At 41.3% G+C, this 21,216-nt stretch overlaps 1 long non-coding RNA gene across 9 annotated transcripts in view; it reads right to left on the bottom strand.

Moving 5' to 3' along the window:
- Positions 1 to 7,239: 7,239 nt before the first annotated feature.
- Positions 7,240 to 21,216, bottom strand: part of LOC132652436 (uncharacterized) — a 54,691-nt gene continuing 40,714 nt past the window's right edge. For 5 of the 9 annotated variants that reach the window (XR_009590008.1, XR_009590006.1, XR_009590011.1 and 2 more), the window contains 5 exons: positions 19,427 to 19,530; positions 17,037 to 17,196; positions 15,569 to 15,645; positions 10,408 to 10,559; positions 7,240 to 8,639 (listed from right to left, as the gene is read on the bottom strand). This is a non-coding gene — a long non-coding RNA (uncharacterized LOC132652436). The remainder of the gene's footprint in view (positions 8,640 to 10,407; positions 10,560 to 15,568; positions 15,646 to 17,036; positions 17,197 to 19,426; positions 19,531 to 21,216) is intronic. The other 4 variants (XR_009590012.1, XR_009590007.1, XR_009590009.1 and 1 more) reach the window with 3 other exon arrangements.

Here is a 21,216-nt window from a genome sequence, read left to right as displayed (position 1 = left end):
TACGTATTTAGAGACACAAGGGAAGAAAACTCACTTAATGGAAATAACAAAAGTGGACTCTCCTTAATTTCTCATACGTCACTGTCTCTGTCTCTCCTACACAGAGAACCTACAGTGGGAGGCAGATTTGAAACACAGGCAACCCTCAGCTGTTATGCATTTACCATTTCAGAATCCACACATACTACCTAAATGTTTCATTTAGCTAAAAATCACTTCTATTTCCTTTTTCTCACATATAGATAATTTTTCTTATACTTCTTTACCGTTGAAAGATTCTTTCCGTGTCTCCCTCAAGCCTCACTATGATCTATAAAAGTTTATTTTATTTATTTATTGCTTTTCCAGTCAGGGTTTCTCTGTGAGTAATCCTGGCTGTCCTGGAACTTGCTTTGTAGAGCAGGCTAGCTTTGAACTCACAGAGATCCACCTGCCTCTGCCTCCCAAGTGCTGGGGATAAACACGTACACCACCATGCCTGGCAAAAGTCTAATTTCAAATACAAAGAAAAGATATTTCCTGCTCCATGGAAGTGACCTAAGTACAAAATTCTGCATTCCCACCTCCACAGCTTGATGAGTTTGGAGGAAGGGAGCATCATGCATTTACTTAATGGAGCTGGAGGTAGCAAACTCCCCTAGATATCCAGGGAAAGATGTCCCTAAACTCAAGCTGAGCCGAAGATGCCCTCCGCAGTCTCGTGGGCTGTAAGCCCACCCTTCGGAAGTGTCTGAGACAAGAGTCTGCTGTGTTTCTCCAGCAAGGAAACTTCCTGGAGGTCACATGTCTCTGCTCTGCCATTATGAGAATTGCCAGAGCTCAGTCATCTGGCCTCCTCATCCTGTTAGAAAGAAGTCTGGGAATTCCCTTTTAACCTCAGCAGCTCTGCTGGAAAAACAGGAGGGGAAGAAAGGGGAAGTACAGGAAGACACAGAAGGCTGTAGAGTAGACATGTGTACATTTACATATATAACACACATAGCTGACTATAACTAGTGCAAAAATATTACATTTTTAGGTAGACATCCCTGAATGTCTACTTATCTATAGGATAGGTACGCTTTTATATACCATAGGTATTTATGTATGTGCATGTTGATTATGTATATTATATTATATAGACATATATTCATGTTGTATATAATTAAATATAATACATAATATGTTATGTGTAAATCTATGTCTTATGTATTATATGTAAATATATTTACACTCTATTATATACATATGTACATATACTGTGTGTGTGTGTGTGTGTATATATATATATATATATACTTTCTCCCGGTACTCATTGATTCTGATTTCACAGTATTTCAGAGCATAGTCAAAAGTCTCAAGAGAATTATAATTAAAAACAGAAAGCAGATTTCCAGCAGGATGGTTGATTGTTGTCAAAACTTGATTTGCAAGGCCGGGCTTGAAAGCTGGTCCATACCAGGGTAAACGGGAGCTTGAGGGAGGAAAAAAGGCTTTGGCAGAGCTTCCAACAGCCTTCCATCTCCAAACACACAAGTCCCACAACCCACGCTGTTCCCTTATTCTTCCTCCAAATGGGAAGAAACACTTCTGTTAAGACATCTGTTTTAGCTCCCAAATGCCCTCAGAACACCCTGAACAGCCTCGGATCTGCTTGCTTAGGGGAGACCAGGTGGGGGAGGGAACGCTGGGGACCATTTGGGTGGCAGGCGGCTCCTTCTGTGCTTAAGGGCACATAGCCTTTGAAGTTTGGAAAACTTCATCGATGACACATTGGTTCATAGCGACATTAAGAGATAGGAAAAGATAAACTTCTCTCCCTACAGGAAAAGGAAGAAGTGAGGGAGAGGTTGTGGTGGGCATTTTTCCATCATTATGAATAAGCCCCTCCCCCAACCCTACCAGCAGGCTGTATGGAGAACTGTAGGCCCACTGCAGAAAAGAGAAATTTCTGCTTGCTTTATGACCATTACATAGCTAATAGAAATATATTTCTGATGTGCAAGCCTCCTGAAGTGCCCAAAAAGGGTTTTTTTTGTTGTTGTTTTTTTGTTTTTTTTTTTAACAAAACTCCGGCATTGCCTATCTGAAAGGAAACATAACCAGCAGCTTTTCTCCTAGCTCTTTGTTGTTTCCTGTCTGAAAAGAACCCATCCTGCCTTAGGACTGGGCTGTCTGATTGGTGGGTCACCTGCTTAATTTAAGACAGCTCCCCCCAGCACCACCACCACCAATCCCTGGTGTTTCAGGGTTTCAAATCAACAGGGTCTCCCATGGAACTGCATGTTAGCAGCTCAATATGACCTAGTAGCCAGGCTTGAGTATAGAGAAGTTAAAGGAGGCTTTGAAGTGGTGGCGTATGCCTTTAAGCCCAGCACTAGGAAGGCAGAGGCAAGAGAATCTCTGAATTTGAGACCAGCGTGGTCTGGGTGAATTCCTGGATGGCATGGCCAGGGCTACAGAGAAACCCTGTCTAGGAAATCAAAACAAAACAAAATAACAAACAACAACAAAAAAAGTCACTTTGCAATTAGAATGCTCAGAAAGGCCTTTTGCATACAGCTACTTAACTCTTTAACATACTTTATTCCTAGTACTAAATGAACTATTTATCTCCCAACATTTGTGTGTGTATATATGTGTGTGTAGCGTGTATGCAAGAGCGCCCATGTCTATTTTAGTGGTAGCCCCTAATAATGGCCAGCAGAAAATAAACAATTACCAAAGTCAATGTTTTTGTTGTAATTGACTCCTCTCTCACTCCTGTCTCTCTCCTATGGAGAAAGAGACACACAAAGAGACAGAGAGACAGTGAGACAGAGGCAGAGACAGAAACTTAGCTAATAGCCAACATAAATTAGCATAGTGAAGAAAAAAATTCTCATTTCTTAATCAACTGGACACATCCGATAAATCACAAGTCTTTTGGATATCATGCAAGCACACACATATATAATATGTATGTACACATACACACACACACACACATACACACACATATTAAGCTGCAGCCCAACTGCATGCTTTTAGAGACTGGAGGCCTCAGGCACAGCTGGAGTCTAGCCGTCCAAATAGATAAACCATAAAATTGCATGATCATCCTCAAAGAAGGTTTCTAAATCAAATTTTCCACTCAGAATACACACTGCTTGAAAATCTATTGCTAGTATGAAAAATGTCAATGTGGTCATAAGAGATGTTTTTATTTGGAAGACCTATACCTCATTAATGTGTATGTTTTTAAAGAGATATGTTTTCTTTCCAGCCATCTAATATACAGAAATATACTCTACCCAGTCACCCTATATCAAGAATTATCAAATTTGAAATCTGTGACACAAAGATTCTTTCTGTTTAAGGATAAAATAGTCCCTGGAGGTAATTTCTGGAATGTGATGGCTGATTATCAAAACCACCTGAAGAGTTCAGTAAAATTATCAATTTCCTCTCCAAATCCTTGGCGATTCTGATCCATGAAGACTGAGATGGGGACCTAGGAATATGTTAAGCTGAATATTAACATCCAGGGAAAAGCAGATCAGGTTTCAATGTGTTATTGCCTGGACAGAATCTCAAATCTCTTGAGACATAAATCTCTAGATATGAAGGATTCTCATTTCTTCAATTGATGTGGGAAACCCATATTTTTTAAATCTTATTTTCAATTTTATAATTAAAACATATCATTTCCCCCCTTTCCCTCTCCTCCCTATAACCTCTCCCATGTTCCCCCAACCTCGTAACACTTTCATTGTGATTCAAAAACATTCTTGTGATGTATATGTATGATTGGTGTATAGACGTTTAAATCTATAAATGCATCCTGTGACATCTGTGGAGAACTCGTTTAATTATGAGTGGGCCATTCCTTAGGTCAGGGGATACTAGAATATATAAAACGGAGTAAGCGAACTAAGCCACCAGTCTCTGCTTCCTGACATTATACCCAGCTCCCTCAAGCTCCTGCCACTGTGGCTTTTCCCCCAAAATGGAGTATAACTGGGAACTGTGAGCCCAAACAAACCTCTTCTCCCTGACAGTGCTTTAGCCAGAGAATTTTATCACAGCAACAGAAAGGTAAGTAAGACACAGCGATAGCATCACATGCATGAGAAGATCTATGATCTAAGGACAAGTGTGCTGAGCGTGGGGGAAGTTAATGAATGGCTGGTGTGTGTCACAGGATGGATGCACTTTGAAGACATCACCCAAGTAGGAAAGACGGATCACAAATACTAAGTAGCCTGTGATTTAGTGCTTTCATTTATATGAGCTGGCAGATAGGCAAGTTTATAGAGACACAGATGGCATGCTGGCGTTGACAAAACTTATAGGAAGAAGCAGAGGGGAGTTTGGAGGAAAGGAAGAAATGCATTTCTAAGTAATATAAGGATTTCTGTGGCAGGGACCCCAAATTCTCTAAAATTAGTTGTTACATTGTTTGCACATCTTTTCAAGTTCAAGAAAGCCATTAAATTCTTCAGCTTACATGGATTATATATAAGGCATGTGAATTGTTTCAAAGCTGTTTTTTTTTATGGACATGTTTAACTAATTTTGATCTATTGACAAACTTTTAAAAATTGCTGTTTTGAATCCTTGCTATTCGAAGTGGAGTCTGCAAGGCAGTAGGAACAGCATTACCCGAGAGCTTGCTGCAAATGAATTATAAATACTGGGTGGAAGACTGCTTTCTAACAAAAATAAATAAATAAATAAATAAATAAATAAATAAATAGATTGGGTGTTACATACATCGCACATATATGTAACAAAAATTAATGGGAAAAGGGGCAATGACAATGTGAGAGAATCACGGTACATGTGTGGGGTTAGAGGGAGAATAAGAAAAGGACAAATGATGGGTATGTATACCTAAGCTTGAGCATTGTTCCGAGTTCCTATTTAAAGCCTTCTCAGAACACATTCGCTTAACCCCAGATAATCAAATTATGGACTTTGGCCTACTTAGTGGCTGAACTGTATGAGCATGCTAGCTAACATTTCCAGTGTATCCAAATGTCAGAAATATATCAAAAGACATTGCGGGCAAAGTCCCAAAGAGGAAATTCTCACAAGTAATTTTCCTCAGTGCGTTGCAGCGGTTGGAGTCGATGTTGCTAGACAGACTCTCACTTGAACACAGGAGAGTACTTCTGATTCTGTGGATGGCAGATTAGGGCTACCTGGCCCAACAGACCACCAGAGGAGAGGTAAGCATCTTTCTGAATAGTTAATGTGGGCAGAAGATGTTCATTCTTGTGGTCTGATGTGTAATTTAAGTCTCTTCTCTAGTTTGTCATTTGTCTTTAATGTCATGATGGAAAATTAGTTAAGTTTTTTTTTTAAGGCTCTCACAAAAGAACTATGCTTTTTTTTCTTTTACAACCTGTATCATTTATTGTCCCCTTATATTTCTGACACTAGGGCACAAAGGCCTCTAAACTAGAACTGACCTGAAAGTCTCACTGAAGACTAGCTTTTATGATACCAGAACGCAGTGCCAAACAAATGGCCTGGTAACAAATACTGTGGATTCATTCTATGTCTTCTCTATTAAGATTTCAGATCTGTAATACTCAAGACAAAGCTGGTTGGACCCGACTCAGTAGTGTCTGATACCACATAACCCAAGAATTTATGTCTCTCCTAAGTTCTCTCAGTGATGATCGAGTTGCTTATTCTGGGAACATTTTGAGAACCTCTAGTGTAGGTTTCAAAGAAAGGCAAGATCTCTGTAAATTAAAGAGTAGGGTCAAGTACCTGCCCGCATCAGGGAAAATATTGGTCTAAAGCCGGCAGCCTCTGAAAACATCAGGTCTCTTCATTTTACCCTCTCCATGCCATCGAATGACAGGTTGAGGACAACAGTTTACTTTTAAAGAAATGAGCAAACATTTGTTTTCAACTATATTAAAAGACCCAGTATTGTCAAATCAGTCGGGATTGATGATTGCTTCTGGAGCTCATTGGAAGATAATTTCTTTAGGATGCTTAGAACAAAAGACTAAGACCGCAGGGTCCTCACAAGAACCTAGAATATCCAGTACTCAAGGCAGATATACTGTTTTGAGAAGTCAAAACAAAAGAGTTTAAAACTGGTTTTGAACAGACATAAAAGTTTGAAAAGCATTGTTTCAGTCTTAGATGGTTTCATAATCCACTCATCTGTGCTAAGCAGTAATTTACTTATTATAATAAGTCTGTTGTTATTAAGCATGAAAATGTTAGGGATTGCTAATAAGAGATCAAAGGGAGGAACAGGAAGAGCTTTCTAGAGAAAAGTGAGTTTTGAACTGTTTTTAGGGAGACAAGAACAACTCATGTGTGTGTTCTCAGACTACAAACTTTAGAGATCAATACAGTAACTACCCAGGGAAACTGAGCAGGAAATTGCACCCTCTAAACAGTCAGATTATGTACAGAAAATCACTACAAGTATGTATGCCCAAATTTGTGGTTTTGTCACTGTTGTTGTTATGCTGAGACAGGGTCTCTACTGATCCATGACTGTCCTGGAACAACTCACTCTGTAGACATGGCTGGCCTCGAACTCACAGAGATTCCCCCTGCCTCTTCCTCCCAAGTGCTGTAATTAAAGGCATTTGGAGCCATGCCCAGCCCCCAAACTCATGTTTTATAATAAAATAATGGGAATCAGAGAGCAAGAAAGTAAAACAAGATAGTTGTTGGTAGGCAGGAAACTATATGCTCACTACTATCTTCCATGAATGATGAACATGCATAAGTTTTTCTTAATCCCCCGTTTTCCCCAACCACTCTGACTAAATAATAAAATATACGGTGTGCAGTTAATGAAAGTCAACAGATTCTCATTGTTCATAACTTTCTCAAAATGTCCTGTAAAACACCTCACACTCCTACCTGGATCACAACCCATTTCCTGGGACCTTGCTCATGCTGGAGAAGAGCTCTGTTGCTTCCATTTCTCAAGTTCTAACCTAGAAACCTATAAGAAATTCCTTTCAGTAATATACCTTCTGTGGTTTGTAAATGCCATTCTTCAAAGCTTTCAAAACAAGTACCCAAAGACACGGACTCAGTGAGTTTTATATGACCATGAGTTTCCAGCACCCAAACTCCCAAGTTAAAGCAACCTGAGAGTAAGAATTCTCCATCTCACCCATCTCCTCCCATTTTGGAGTAACCTCTGAAGAGATGGCTGAGCTTCTCATTGCTCCCCAGCTGTGAATGAGAGTTCTGTTAATGAGAGCTATAAGACACTCAACTGTGCCAGGGTTTGTTTCTAGCTCTTTGGTTTACTGAATGGGATGTTGAACAACTCAGACCCCAAATCACCACCATCCATTCCCTTGGGAAGTGCTTGTTTCTATGCTTAATTCATGCTGGATGATGTTTGAGGCCATGGGGATCCCGCTGTGAGTGACACTGCAGTTTCATAAGCAATCCAGACTTCAAGGCAACCCAAACCTGCTGCAGAGCCATCTCTTACTCTGGTTTTCCTAAAAGTCTAGTACTTTGTAGTCTCACTTTGGTGGCATGGCACATTCAAACAAGGCCCATCAATGCCTTGGAAATAAAGAGGTCCAAGCTCTCTCTTTCTTAGTCACATGCAAGCATTTTTCCTTTACCTTGGCAGGAGTCTCTTGGCATGCTTCAGACCACAGACAGAAATTTCAGTCTGGTGGAAGGCTCCCAATTTTTGGTGGAATTTATTTTCCCAGTCTCTGGCAGACACATGTCTTTCCAACATGTCTAAACAGAGTTGTGGCTTCCTACTCATCTGAACCAATCAGCATAAAGCCATCAATAAAACTGACTGGGGAGATATCCTGTGGAGGAGATTTACAGCACTGTGACATTATTGTGACTATTCAGTAAGAGATGTGCCAAAGGTGGTTATTAAATTCTATCTCAGTGGAGACATAAGTCACCCATTGTTGCTGCATTTGAAGTCAACTGAGATTGTAAGAATGCAAGGCAGAGCCAGGGAACAGCAAAGGGAAGCTGTTCTTGGAGCCAGCTACTTTGCTACAAAACACAGTGAGTTTTCTGCTCCCTATTTCACATCAAATTGTTGTTCACAAAGAAAGGAGTGGCTGTTGTAGGCCGCAACCTACTAAACATTTCTCAAATTAAAGCACCACTTAATTGCATGCCAGCAATGCTCCCTTGTGACTGCTCTGTTAGGCCTACTGAATAATTCATCAACTTCCTGGGACGCCTCCTGCTGTACTGGAGGGACGGAGGTGTTTGCTTTCAGGCCCTCACTTAACACCCAGGAAGCTGGCTAGTGGGGCTGAGACTTCTCAGAGCTTGAGAGATGGTCTTGAAAAGCACAGGTTAGCTAGACCAGATGGAGCTTGAGTTGGGAGAAGCGGCCCCTTCCCCAGTTGTACAAGCTCAAGAAAGCTGGGGTTTTGTTGTTGTTATTGTTGTGTTTTGTTTCATTTTGTTTAAATGCCTGGGCCCTCCGGAAACTCCAGCTTGGGCTGTTTTCCATGCACCAGGTGCTGAAATGCTGTGAAGAGGAAGGAATTAAAGTCAGGCTGTGGAGTGGGGATGAACCACAGGGCATGCTGGCGGCTGAAGGATACTCTCCATGGTTTCTGCATCTGCCCCACGTGGTATCCAGCGGTGATCCACAGTAACCAGTAGTCTCCCTTGTCAAGGCGGAGCTGTGAAGGATGAGGAGGAATGATTACAGACATGCCTTTTGTATTCCCGTGAGTTTTTTCGGCCATTTCATCTTGTCATGTCTTAACAGCACCACCCCCAGTCAGTGGCATTTGTCCTTCTGACCCATGCCCTCTGTATTGTCTCCATTACATACTTATAATTATTATATACAAATTGTCAGGAGAACAGGGCTTCCTTTTGGGTTCTTAGTTCCATTCATAGATTTTTAAAAATGGACCCAGAAGGAAGCCTGAGAAAATTTTTATTAAAATATGAGAGAGTAAAAAAAAAAAAAAAAAAAAAAACCAATAACAACAATTCAGGCAAGACAGAAAAAATAACCCACAAAACTTTAGGCAGAAAAAGGGGTGATGGAGAAAAATTCATACCTATTGAGGTGGGTATGGAGTCAGAGAAATCCAAGCCCAGAGAGTCGGGGAAGTATGTTTAGGACCTGAGTTCACAGAGTGCACACTTCAGCTCTTGTGTCCCAGGCAAAGATTGCACCAAAGACACATAGCTGGACATACAAATAGTAATAGCTTAGTAAGAAAGGAAAAGCACTTCCAAGGATTGAGCCCCTGGGCCATCTGACTTATATATAACCCTTAATAAGATGCTTTTGCAGTGCCCGTTTTTCCCAAGTTAACATATCACAGGGTTTTCTTGACATGCTCTGTTTCTTAAAAGTATGTCAGGTGAGCAAGGGTTCCTGCCCTCCTCTGCACGCTTCTGTTTTATGTCACTCGTGATGTTTCTCTATAGTTCTTATTCTGTCACACACCACAGGGACAACAGGAACTTATCATTCACTCTGTTTAAGTCTTCATATTAAAGCTTCAGTGACAGCTACCATTTATACAAAGTTCACAACATATGCAAGAATTGTTTCATTTAATACCCATGAGCTACATAATATTATTCTCACAGGTTTATGAATTTCTATAAAGGTGAGCCAACTTGTCTGAGTCCACACAGCTGGAAAGCAAATGAGGAGACTGGGACTGGACCCAAGTATTGTGTGGCTAGTGTCCTTGAATTGAAACATTTCCTCTCTGGGGGAGGAAAGTGGTTCTTAAGAATCAGCACAAGAAGCTGGGACAGGTACAAGACTCTAGAGGTCCCTCCCTGCTATTACACAGATGGGAAATAATTGCTGGAAGGAAGCCCACTTCTTCAGAAGTCTCTCATGCACCTGTAAGCAACCCCTTATCCATGCTCCTCTAATCTTGATATCAGGCTGTGCCTTAACTTACATTACCCCATAGTGTGTGAAACTGTGTTGCTGTTGTTGATGTTATTGTTTCAGATCACATTGCTCTTAAAGACGCCACTTTACAAGTAGCTTTTGACTCCATTTTCAGAATGGATGAATGAACAGCACAACTCACAAAGTACAGATGTCGGGGGCTGGTCTGGCGCTATGTATTCTAATGATAATTGTCAGCCCCCAAGATCTGGTTGCCATCCAGACAAACAAACTCTCACTTACATCTGACTTTGTTGTGTAATCTTTGCTCTACCAAATTAAAAGTTAATTGGCAGCCACTTCTGATGAGAACTGATAGACTAAGATCAGAAAGAAGGAGAGGAGGACCCCCCCTATCAGTGGACTTGGGGAGGGGCATGCATGCAGAAAGGGGGGGAAGGTGGGACTGGGAGGGGAGGAGAGAAGGGCTTATGGGGGGATACAAAATGAATAAAGTGTAATTAATAAAAGTTAAAAAAAAAAGAAAAAAGTTAATTGGCTAATAAAGAAGCTGACACCTGTAACTCGGCAGAAACTCCAGCTTGGGCTGTTTTCCATGCACCGGGTGCTGAAATGCTGTGAAGAGGAAGGAATTAAAGTCAGGCTGTGGAGTGGGGATGAACCACAGGGCATGCTGGCGGCTGAAGGATACTCTCCATGGTTTCTGCATCTGAAGAGAGGTAGGCAGAGCTTAGGTTCCCAGCCTTGGGGGTCTCAGTGTAACCACAATGCAGAGAGGAGGGAATAGGGAGAGGAACAGAAGATGTAGCAGGAGAAGAAGCTGGAGAGAAGGAACTCACCATGGGGCATGTGCCCATGAGGATAGACTGGTGGAACAGATACAAACCAGGCAGGAACTATTATGGCAAGTATCCTGCGGTGTGTACCTGGGAAATAGCAAAATCACTTAGAGGGATGATGCCTGCTGCTGTGCCTTAAACCTTTTACAATTTTAAAGGCTCTCTAAATTGGTTGTTGGGGTAGAGAATCTAATATCTATTTCTATAATGTAGATAAAGGAAGAGAAAGGGTGGCTCTTTGTAAATGTATCAGGGTGAACTGAAACTGTAGGAGGATATAGGTGTATCCAGACCTTCAGACTTTTCTGATACAACAGACAGAAAAAAAAAAAAAAAAGGCTTAACTCCCTCTCACAGATCCTACAAAGAAAGGTAGACAATCAAAGCCTCAGTGGACAACGATCAGCCATCTTTCCACCTGATTGTGTGTGAGGAAGGGCCTACAGGCATAGAGCTGTGTTTCTGGTGCTTCGTTGTAGCTCAGCCACTGCTATTGGCACCACCTGTTGCACTGCTTTCTTCCTGTCCTCATCTTTGCCCATCTGTACCTGCTGTCCAACTTCCCATACCGGTGTGATTCTGCCTTCACATTACTCCCTCCCTGAAGCTCATCTCAGACCCTGCAGCACAAGGCCTCTTCAGCAGACCTCTACCGAGTTACTTACTGCTGACAGACACACTATTCCCTTTCTTGGACCTCAGGCCTCCAACACCTCCTTAATTCCCCTGGACCTCTTAACTCTTTACAGCTATTCTATAACATACATATATAGATGTATTTACTGCGCTGTATGTGATGCGCGTGCTAAGAGTTAATATTAGTAACTAAGACTGGAAAAAAAAGAATCTACGGTTGCCTCAGCTAGAGCTGTCATGGACAGAGGGACTGCCTGGCCAATTGCTGCCAATGAGATGCTGTATTATAAGAATTTATTGTTATTCCATAAATTCCAAGATTGTGGAAAGACACGTGCAAATTCTTCTGTTTCTGGCATAGTGCACCCCTGACACCCTTCAAGCTAGAGTTGGATAGAATCTACTGTTGGTGACCTGTGTAGATGAATAGATTAGATGTTTGCTCACATGTCCTCAGAAAAAGTCCCTGGGTAACCCAATTCTGAAACTACAATTCTCAGATTTCCACATTGTCCCCTACCTCACCCAATGCTTTGCCACTACTTCCTTACAACTCATTTGCTTACAAACTTTAACCTGTCTATGTTTTAACCTACGTAAATAAGAAACCGTATGCTTTTCTTGCTCTTTGGAGATAAGGCTAATAAATGTAAAAGACGCCTACACTTATTTCTTCTGCCTTTTAAATTTTCGGTTTTTTGTTTTTTTATTTCTCCTAGAGCTATGATAAACTGTGGTGGTTTGAATAAAAATAGAGCCCACAGGCACACAGAAAATGACACTCTTGGGGGTGTGGCCTTCATGGAGTGGGTGTGGCCTTCGTGGAGGAGGTGTGGCCTTCTTGGAATATGTGTGGCTTTGTTTGAGAAAGTATGTCCCAGGGGTCTTTGAGGTTTCAGAAGCTCAAGCCAGGCCCAGTATCACGGTGTAATTCTGCTGCCTACCCATCCAGATGTAGGACTCTCAGCTCCTCCAGCACCACGTCTGCCCAAGAGCCACCTCACTTCCCACCATGACAATAAATGGACTAAAACTCTAAATCTGTAAGCCAGCCTCAATTAAATGTCTTCACTATTAAGAGTTGTCATCTGTGCAGGGGTTCTAGGTTATCTCCATACCTGGTACCTGGTTGGAGTATGAGTCTCTGGGAAGACCCCAGATGTAGCCCATGGCGACTTAATGTCCAAGTGGGTTCCATAGTAATGGGAAGAGGGACTGCCTGTGACATAATCTGATTGGCCTGCTCTTTGATCACCTCCCCCTGAGGGGGGAGCAGCCTTACCAGGCCACAGAAGATGACAATGCAGCCACTCCTGATGAGATCAGATAGACTAAGATCAGAAGGAAGGAGAGGAGGACCTACCTTATCAGTGGACTTGGGGAGGGGCATATATGAAGAAGGGGGAGGGAGGGTGAGACCGGGAGGGGAGGGGGAGGGCCTTATGGGAGGATACAAAGTGAATAAACTGTAATTAATAAAATAGATAAATTAAAAAAAAAACATACAACCAGCAAAAAAAAAAAAAAAAAAAAAAAAAAAAAAAAGAGTTGTCATGGTGTTCCTTCACAGCAATAGAAACTCTAAGACCTAAACAATATAGCACAAAAAATATAGCATCTAGATTGGCAATAAACTACGAAAACACGTACAAAACTGATGCAGCTTAAAGATATCCCAGAAACTTCTAGACAGAGTCAGAATACCTGAATTTTAGCACTGTCTTGATCCAGGCAAATCATGTAAATCTTTGGGCTTAGTTTTCGTATCAGCAGAACGGAGAGCACTGTCTTATATATCAGCACTGCAGTGAAGATTAAACATGAGGATGTATCTGAAGATGGCCCTAGGCTCTGTCACCCTCCAGCCTGCACCTTTCACCACTGTTAGATGAAGCCACTACTTCCTCTTCCTCTAGAAATTTCCTCACAGGCCTCCATGATTTCCAGTTCCAGCCCTTTCCCTACCCTGTGTCCTCCTAAGAGGCTGGCTTTGAGGAGAGGTCACACCTGGTTACCAGGGCATTTTGGTTTCAATGGGAAATGTCCCACACAGGCTCGTGTTATTTGCACACCTGCGTCCAGCTGGTGGTTCTGATTTAGGCCACTGTGGAACCGTTTTCATGTGGGACCCAGCTGACAGGTCCACTAACCTAAGTGAGAAGTTTCCACCATCCCTAACAGACACTGTGTCTTCATGACCACGAACCTATGAAGCAGAAAGTCTTTATCCCTCACTCCACCCCACCCCACAAGTTGTTCCTTGTCGAATATTTAGTTGCAACAATGAGAAAAGCAATTAATATACATAGTTTCAAAATCAGATTTAATTCCGAGCCTAAATCCATTTTCTTAACACAGCAGCTTGCAAAGAGGCAACCAAAAATGTTACTTTTCACTCACGGGCAAGAAAAACAAATGTGTTCCTGAACTGTACCGAAAATATGTTAGAATTGGAGGTGGGGGCCCAGTGCATTCTCCCCTGTAGCCCAGATCACCATTAGAAATGGAGATGCGTACTGACAAAGCCCTCATGGATTAGCTTACTGCGGGTAGGTTGAGAACAAAAACAAAACAAAAGAGGGAGGGGAACAGAACTTCTGGGAACTTTCACATTTTACAGCTGCAGAGGATGTGTGACACTCTCTTTTTAATCAGTGGAGCAAGGTTGAACTTTGTTTCTTTGGTGTGTTTCTTGGTCCCTGAAGAAGAATCACGGTGGTCTCTCATGAAGATCAATCCTGAGAACCTCCGCTCCCATCCCACAGGCATGTGGTTCCCTTCCCTTGCTTCTGATGCTCTTTTCCCTCTCTGGGTTCATTCTCCTGGTTACTGTGAATCTCTTCCTTGTTATGACCATATGCTCTCTGGTCTGTTTCAAACACTGCATCCCAAGACTTTTAAAGAAGACCTTCCATATCCACCATAGGACTGCCCCGGGTCCTTTCTCTTTAATATTGTTATTACAAATGGGGAAGGAATGAGAAGCCAAACAAAGATGCAGCAATAAACACAAACTAAAGAGGTAAGGGGGGTGTGGGGCAGAAAGCGTAAAGCTCCCTGTTTGGAATACATTAGTGAGATTTAAACAGAAACATCCTCCAAGCCTCCACTCAGCATTAGGAAACTGGTGCACTTTCCAATTCTTAACTCCCACACTTTACCCTGAAAGGGAGAGTCAAAGACAAGATGAACTGAGACCAAATGAGGACAAGTCTACCTCAGAGGAAGATGGAGCCCTCGCTCAGAGGTCAGGCAGTAGGCTGTCCTATTTTACACTGTCAGAGAACAGGACTGGAAAAAACAGAGGCAGGAACCTGCCCCTGCTGTAAACCTGCCTGATGACCCAAAATTAAAGGTTTCACTTCCTGGAGTGACATTGATCTGCTGCCTGCCTGAGATGAAATATTTATCTGTTCTTTCTAGATACTAGTCATACCACTGTGACAGTACTTCTTGAATTTAAAAAGTAAAACAAATCAACTGACCAAAGACCTTCGTAAAGTTTAAATGCAGTAATATAAATACACAGGGGTCTTTTCTAAGATTGATTCTCCAACCAAGGACCATGCATGGAGATAATCTAGAACCCCTGCTCAGATGTAGCCCATGGCAGCTCAGTGTCCAAGTGGGTTCCCTAGTAAGGGGAACAGGGACTGCCTCTGACATGAACTCAGTGGCCTTTTGACCACCACCCTCCCCGAGGGTGTAGCAGCCTTGCCAGACACAGAGGAGGACAATGCAGCCAGTCCTGATGAGACCTGATAATCTAGGGTCAGATGGAAGGGGAAGAGGACCTCTCCCATCAGTGGACTTGGAGAGGAATATGGGAGAAGATGAGGAAGGGAGGGTGGGATTGAGAGGGAAATGGGGGGGCTACAGCTGGGATACAAAGTAAATAAACTGTAATTAATATAAAAATAAAAAATTAATTTAAAAAATAAATAAACTGTATGGAAATATTTAATGAAATAATATAATTAAACTTTATTTTTAAAAAATACCTGAAACATACGTGTACTAGACCCTTAATTGTATTATGCTATGTCTGCACAAAAGCGTACACACTCACATGCCCCCACACACACACACACATACACACACACACACACACACACGGGAAAGAAAGAGGGAGAGAGAGAGGCAGACAGACAGAGATAGAGAAAGGCAGAGACAGAGAAAGACAGAGATAAACAGAGACAGACAGACAGATGAGAGACTATGTGAGCAATCCAAAACCACTTACCTTGACCATTGATGCACTTTAGTCATGTTCTTCTGGAGAAAACTCTAATCCCTAAGAAGGTAATGAGCTTGCAATACCTGGTCGGTGGGAGAAGATGTCATAATAATAGGTTACAGTTCTGCTGAACTTTACACAGACTGGGCTGGCCTCCAAATATTAGTAGGTGGACCATGGCAATCAACATTCTGGAGCCATTTTGATGATGTTATTCAGTGGCCAATCTTTTTAACCTTGACATTTTACTTTAGAACAAGCATTTCTATAATAGTGAGATATTCTATGTGAAGAGTCTAAATGTACATCAATAGATCCATTAAGTAACTCGTTATATCCATAAAAAACATTATATAGATAGATATGTGTTTCTATGTTAAAGATGTTCACTGTCTGTTTATGTATGTGTATGTATATATATGATTGTGTATGTTTATAAAAAATTTTCAAAGGAAAATGTATATTAATTGGAAACATAAATCTCTACATCAATATCCTAGTAAGCATAAAAATATACAGTGGTGGTGAAGCAACTAAAATGAAGGAAATAAGAAGAAAAGACATGGAGACCCACTATCTTGTAACACGTTAGAACTATATTCTTATTCTCTTGAAAGAGACTTCATGTGGAGTCTGTATTTTGTCACTGCTTCCCTGTGAGTTCAACTTCTTAACTTACTTTCTGCATGAACCTCATTGACTTACGTCTTAAATATTTAATGAAAATTGGGACTAAAGATATTTTTCTAAAAACAGCTTGCCTGGGCTTAATGGAAATTACACTGCAGTGGTCCAGGCAGCCAAGTAAACAATTCCATCATATCCTGATTGATGCCACAGGGTCTGATGTGACCCCTTCTGGATCAAATTCATCTGGTATAAAACCGCCAAATAATTGAATATGAATTTTCTATCAATGAGTGGGTTAGCTCCGGATTCTCAAGATGCTCAGGCATTTCCTATAGAGCAGATATGGCAGCTCCATTTGTAATCTAGAGGGTCTATGAATCTGTATCGTTAAGACAGATGTCAGAGGGTGTTATGCAAGTATTCTACAGTGGCACAAAATCTCTCTGGAGTAAGAAGAATTCAAACAATGAATTTTTCTTTTACTGTGACTGTTTCATCTGTTTTCTCATTCATGGTGAAATGGCTAATAATACAGAAAAAAATATACAAACCTCTGGATACTCTGAGGAATTGAAATTGTCCCAAGCATTATTCAAATTAAATCTACACTCTCTACATCGTATTTTGGTTGTTCCCAGTGATTACTTCTGCAGTTCTGACCCCATGTAGCTATCATTTCTGCCATTCCTATTAGATCCCTGCTTCCCCCAAGGCCAAACATGTCGGAAGGTTTGTGAAGAATCTCTGACTATCTCTGCATATTCTGACTTGCCTTGAGCAGTACAGTAGCCTCTATTGACCTCCCTTCTCATATACTGTGGGAAAGAACTACAGATGCTCTTACCTCATTTGTGTTATATAGAGAGGCAATGAAGGCATTAGCTGATGTCAGAAATGCTGCAGCATTTCTGTTCCCAAGCAGAGAGGGCTCCTACAGCTTCAGTTGTGTGCTGTTTGGATGCAAAGACAAAATGTCTGTGCCCTGTTGTTGGAGAGACACACATCTATGAAGAGAAGAGGATGTTTGATTTACTCTCTGTCAATGGAAGAGTGTATGAGTGTGTGTGTGTGTGTGTTTTGCTGAATTGGAAACATTGGAAAGAGGTTCATATGTGTATGTTCATGCTTGGGGGTGGGGTACACATGCTCCTCTGTGTGTGGTCATGTGAAAGTCAGAGGTGTATCTATTTCTCTGCTCTCAGAAGGTCAAATCAACCCACAATTTTCATTTTGTCCTCTTATTGCTCTGACCTAGACTGGGAAAAGGAGAGAAATATATACTGTATCTCTGAACTACTGATTGACATTATAAATTCTTGTATTCATTCAACTCCTTTCTTCCTTGTTTCTTTGATTTTTTTTCCTCTTATACTATTATCTCTAATGCATGAAAATGTTTATTTTTCTCTCCTTTGAGCTGAGCCACTTTTTAATTTATCATTGTTGTATGACTTTTCTTATGGTACATAATACTCTATTCATCTCAGAGAGGGTGCTGATGACAAACCAAAGAACCAATTCCACCCAAGGCTAGTTGGGTGAATCTGTGAGTTTATTAGGCTTACTTATAGAAGCCTGGTTGATTCAAATGCAGCAGCTACATCACTGAAAGGCCCACCTCACCGAGCTCTTTGCCCAGCTTTCAGGCAGCCCCACAAAAAACAAAAACAAACAAACAAAAAACCCAAAAACAGAAAACCTTCCCTTTCCCAGAAATTATTTGCTGCATATATAGCCTCAGGTAATTACCCTGTGAATCTTGGACCTTCTTGAGTGAACCAGTCTTGGAAGGGTCATGGCTCTCTGAATCTTACAAGCACCATGTGCCTACTTTCACTATTTGCAGAAACTGTGGGACATGTGTCTGAGTCACTGCAGAGGACATTGTTTTACTTCTTTTCTTTCCTCAGTGAAAGTTACTTGCTATTCAAGTCTACGGAACTAAGGAAAATAAGCTCTTTTTACAGGTTGTTCTTATGAAGCAGACGTGAAGTTTTGGGCAAATACTCCATCAGTATATCCACATTTCCGAGGCTGTTCTGTGGCTGGGGGGCCTTGTCATCATCGCTAAGATCTTCCCCAGCTGACTCACTGGGCACCACTCTAACCTTCCAGTCCCACCAGCCTGCCTCATGTCAGCCAAGTGAACACACTGCTGATTCTCTCCTGATGTCTTCAGCAGTCCTGCTGCCCTGCTGCCTGCTGCAGTGTCTCCTGCCAAGCCCTGGCTGAGGGAAACCTCAGAAGCAGGAACAGGAAGCAAAACCAGGGATCAAATTTTCCTGATACAGATCTGTCCCCTGGGCTACCTGGGAGCCCTCACCCACTTGACTCCCCTACTCCCTGTGGCCATATCTTGACTCTAACTCATTGACCTCGGGTCCCCTTGCACTGAATCCTTCTTATTGCAGTAAATTTCCGGCTTTCCAAGGCCTAGCTGGCTATGACTAACCTTAGCCTGTCCCAACTGCCTGCTATCTTAGTTTGCTTTTTCCGCTCTGGGCTGTTGTCCTTGGCTCTAACCCTAGGATGACTTCAGTCACCTATTCCCTAGGGCAAACATTTCCCAATCTGTCCCCTTTATGTCCCTGTGAATGGCCTTGGCATCCTAGCCAAAAGAAACTCTGAATACAGAGATTCAAGGAAAAAAAATGTACTACCTGAATGGGAGTGATATGCTTTCACATTTTGCCGACAGAGAAGCCATATTCAGAAAGTCCTGTTTATTCTTCACCTGCATAATCTTAGTGGTTTTCAGTTTCTCATGCTAAAGTGTGCAACTTTTAAACTATTTTTTTTTCAGGCAGATGCAGTCTGTGTCCATAGATGGTTGTACCTAGTTCTAGAGATACTTTATTTATAATGAAAAGACTAAAAGCTATATATGATTCAGAGACCAGCATCATATAAAAAAATTTTATAGTACCAGTTGTCTGACTTTAGGCAAGTCATTTAATTCTTTTAAACATCAATTTCTTCATATAATTGTATTTAAAACAAATGAACTATAGTCATCAAGATTGGAAGTATCTTATTGTTATAGGACTGACTGCATTAAATGGCTCAAAGAAATTCTCCTAAATACTAATTTCAAAAAATTCAATAGTTCAATTCATAATAACATTGACAATTATAAGTATGTTCTTTTGATAAATTAGTTGTCACTCTTGTATCACTGTGATCATAATACTTAATAGAAACAACCGAAGGCAAGAAAGGTTTATTTTGTCTCACACTTTCAGATGTCATTCCATCGTGGCAGATCGAAAGCATGATGGAGAAGCTCAGTGCATATCAATGAAAGTGTATGGTGGAGGCTGTTCATAAGACAGGAGATTCTGAAGCAGAAAGGAACGAAAAAATCAGGGGTAAGAATCACCTTCAAAGGCCCATCCCTGATGACTCCTGACAGCTAAACTCCCATGTCTTAAAAGGTCCACAGCAACCCCCAAACAGGGCAGCTAGTGATGGATGAATTATGCAAAGAGTGAAACTGTAGTGAATGTTGCAGATTCAAAGCATACCTGTTATCAAAAAATATAAATAAATAAATAAATAAATCACTGTACAAGCATGTAGATTTCCCATACTTCAAGGCCCTAATGGTTCAGGCCTAAAATCAGACATGGCTAGCAACCTTTCACATGCCCTCCTTTGTTGTCATCAGACTTATTCTGCTTCTGTTCAACCCACTCTTGTCCATAATGTAGATGATCAACGATCAGCTTCCTGAAAGCCAAAACACATAGCTCATGTCTTGGTCACCGATATACTAATATTATATAAAGCACGTAGCTCATGCCAGGCTGGGTCATATGTGCTTGAGATATATTAAGCTATTCGCTACTTGCAAAATTCTATGGTATAAATATTGATATTGCATGCCTTTTTATCAAGTTAGAAAGACAGGTATGGGGGTTGAAATTACCTTCCTCAGCAGAGGTCCCTACTGTGAGGAAGAGCTTGGAGCTAAGCCCAGACAGATCAGTCCCAGCTTCCCCTTTGTTAATTCTGCATTATCTTGCCTCGGCTAGATGAACAAGTAGGTGAGTAGCTGGGGGGTTGGGGGGAAGTTGTTCCACTTGCTGTGTGTCCCTTATTACCTCTTTGCACAGGCAGGAAGACAATGTGGAAAAAACATGACCAGAATCAAACATTCATGAAGTATCAGAATAGAATTTGCTACTCAGTCTGCAAATGCATTGGTTGGGTATCAGAACCTACATAATATTCTAACCAATATTTTCTTCAATTGCAGCCAATTAAAATAGTCTCCTAGTATAAATAATTACTAGCTATATCTGCTAACTGTGTTTAATACTAATTACTAGCTATATTTTAACCATTTCTCTAGTTTCCTTAAAAATTTGGTATGCAAACTTTACTCTAAAGCTATGCAGATATTTATGTGGCATAGGTGAGAGAGTGTCGGGGAAGGAGAATAGGGATGGACTATTTCCCTGACTTCAGGTTATATGAAAACCAGCATAGCGTAAGATCTGTATCCTACAATGTGTCCTGACTCAAAACACCGATTTGTTTTGCTTTGAATTGTGAATATACCCCAGAGGCCACATGCTCAGGTCTTCATCCACAGCCTATGGTACTATTGAAAGTTGAGGGGAACATTAGGGAGTAGACCTAAGAAATAGAGCATGTTAGGTCTCCAACAGTATGCCCTAAAAGGTGATATTGGGACCTTGGCCCCTTTTCTCTTTCTCGTCGCTTCCCATTCAGCAGCGTCTTCCACCATGTTCCTCCCTGTAATGGTCTGTATCCTAACCACTTAACCATCAATAAAACCTTAAACCATGAGCCGAGAGAAATCTTTTCTTATAAATTGATTACTTTGTCATGATGAAAAGAAAATAACACACTACCCAAGGGTTTCTAGGTAAACTTGGAAGCTATATCTTTAAAGTTTTGCCAACAAAGATACATCCTCTCCTGCCTACTGCCCCCCACATAGCTTCTTCTTTACCCCTAATCATGATGCACACCCTGAATAAACACTGGTATTCGAC

The sequence above is a fragment of the Meriones unguiculatus genome, chromosome 2 (assembly GCF_030254825.1).
Source record: "Meriones unguiculatus strain TT.TT164.6M chromosome 2, Bangor_MerUng_6.1, whole genome shotgun sequence".
NCBI classification, from domain to species: Eukaryota; Metazoa; Chordata; class Mammalia; order Rodentia; family Muridae; genus Meriones; species Meriones unguiculatus.
This window is presented reverse-complemented; position numbering and strand designations above follow the sequence as displayed.